The sequence below is a fragment of the Ceratotherium simum genome, chromosome X (assembly GCF_057802395.1).
Source record: "Ceratotherium simum simum isolate JZ-2026a chromosome X, ASM5780239v1, whole genome shotgun sequence".
Taxonomy (NCBI): Eukaryota; Metazoa; Chordata; class Mammalia; order Perissodactyla; family Rhinocerotidae; genus Ceratotherium; species Ceratotherium simum.
In genome coordinates, this window is record NC_141940.1 from 111,321,830 (window position 1) to 111,324,309 (window position 2,480).

The following is a 2,480-nucleotide window of genomic DNA, read 5'->3' on the forward strand; positions in this document are numbered from 1 at the left end:
GGAAGGCCTTAAAAAGAGCCACATCAAAATGAATGGCTAACGGGTCAAATGCTAGACCCGTGTCCTCTGAGTTGCCATTCTCCTTTTAGATTCTTAACTTGATAGACTGTTGATTGCCCACTTTCTCAGAGACTGTGCTAAAATCCGCCACCGCGACACGGAGCATTTATTCTTAGTGCCGCCTTTACTGCAAAAGGCCCAGCTTTCTCCTGTGGTATCAGTCAGAGTGCCTAGGTGTCCACGGACTGATAAAAGCACACACTTTCATTTCTGTTTATTTCTTTGTTTCATGGGTGAGGCTAGACTGCTTTTGATTTTGCACTTGACAATTTGGCTTTTGTCAGAGTCAGTGTCTCTCACCTCAGGGAGAGGGAAAAGAGGAAGGTAAATGGCAATAACTTCTTTTCTCTATTTTTCCTCTACGCGTATATTTTTGACACTCCACTTTCAGTTTGTTGAAAACTGATCCTCTCCAGGACCTTGGAATGAGGAACGTGTTCTCATCACCAGGGAGAATAAATTGGGCAGTTGTTCTCAACTCTGGCTGATTATCGCACTTACCTGAGGCAGCTGTTTTATAGCACACATTCTAGACCTCACTCCAGGCCTACTGAGTCAGAATCCCTGAGTCTGTCTTCTTGGTTTAACTCAGTAGTTCTCAATGCCAGGATTATTTTGCTCCCAGGGGGACACTTGGCAAGGTTTGGAGACAGTTTTGGTTGTCATAACTAGGAGGGAGGTGCTACTGGTAACTAGTGGGTAGAGGCCAAGGATGCTGCCGAACATCCTACAGTGCACAAGACAACCCTCACCACAAAGAATGACCCCGCCTCAAATGTCAATAGTGCCGAAGTGGAGAAACTCAGGTCTAACTCTTCAGGTAGTTCTGATGATTCCACAGGTTTCGGAACTACTAGAATTAGACATTCCAAGAAGATGGGTAAGACTGAAAAAGATTATAAATGGGTCATTACAACTTACTGGCAAGAATAGTTGCTAATTACTGAATCTAGCCTATAAGAATATTCCAATTATCTAAAGTCTTGAGGGAGAGAAAGGGTTGACAGTAACAGAAAAAGTCAGACAAACTTTGCCCCTGCTGTTTCTTACATTTGTGTGTGGGGGGGTATATATAATACTTATTTTATATATATTTCTTTGTATTATATATACATTTATATATATTAAAAATACACAGTCCCTGGTGTGATTCCATCCTGCGTGGCTGTTCTAAGGAAAAGTAGTCGTTTATCTCCATCTGCCTTCTCTCCCACCTAAGTGCGTGCCACCACCCCGTGGAAGATTCGATGGATAGGGACATGAGCCCCTTGAGGCCTCAGAACTATCTTTTCAGTTGTAAACTAAAGGCTGACAAAGATTATCACTTTAGGGCAGAAAATGATGAAAATGAGCAGGAGTTATCTTTAAGAAAGGTCAGTTTAGGGGCTGGTGCGAAGGATGAATTGCACATTGTTGAAGTAGAGGCAATGCATTATGAAGGCAGTCCAATTAAAGCAACACTGGCAACTGAAAATGTCTGTACAGCCAACGGTTTCCCTTGGGGGCTTTGAAATAACATCACCTGTGGTCTTATGATTGAAGTGTGGTGCAGGGCATGTGCATATTGGTGGACAGCACTTAGTAACTGTGGAGGAAGATGCAGAGTCAGAAGATGAAGAGGAGAAGGATGTGAAACTCCTTAGTATATCTGGAAAGCACTCTGCCCCTTGAAGCGGTAGCAAGTTTCCACAGAAAAAAGTAAAACTTGCTGCCGATGAAGATAATGATGACAGAGACGATGATGAAGAAGATGAAGATTATGATTTTGAGGAGGAGGAAGCTGAATAAAGAGCTCCAGTAAAGAAATCTATGAGATACTCCAGACAAAAATGCACAAAAATCAAACGAGAATGGAAAAGACTGCAAACCGTCAACACCACGATTAAAAGGTCAAGAATCCTTCAAAAGACAGGAAAAAATTCCTAAAACACCAAAAGGACCTAGTTCTGTAGAAGATATTAAAGCACAAATGCAAGCAAGCATAGAAAAAGCACATTGAACAATCCTGGGCACTACTGGTGAATTAAGCCCAAAGATGGGGAGAGAGGAAAAGGAGAGACAAATATAGTCCATACTGAGTATCATCAACAATCCAGACTGAAGTCTTCTATGTTAATCTCAATCCCCTTTCCTGACTTGCCACCCACCCACACCCCCTTCCAGGATGCAAGCAACCTCACTCAATCTCCAAAAGCACTTTCTTTCGACTGCTGTCATTCAGTGAACCTTATACTTTGCTTTCTATAACATGTGCGTTCGTGTCACCTCTTTGATCATGTTTTAATTACATTTGTATCTCCCTAGTTGCTCAATAAATATTTGAATGAATAAAAAAAAACACGTACACATAATCCTATTCTTTAGTTTATGTATGTGAAAAAGTGGCATTATTGAAAGCAAGATGTGTGCAGGTGGCTTGC

The 2,480-nt window shown here is 41.7% G+C and overlaps 1 pseudogene; it reads left to right on the forward strand.

Moving 5' to 3' along the window:
* The first annotated feature begins 1,301 nt into the window (after positions 1–1,301).
* LOC101393568 (nucleophosmin pseudogene) lies at positions 1,302–2,186 on the forward strand (annotated as a pseudogene).
* The last annotated feature ends 294 nt before the right edge of the window (positions 2,187–2,480 follow it).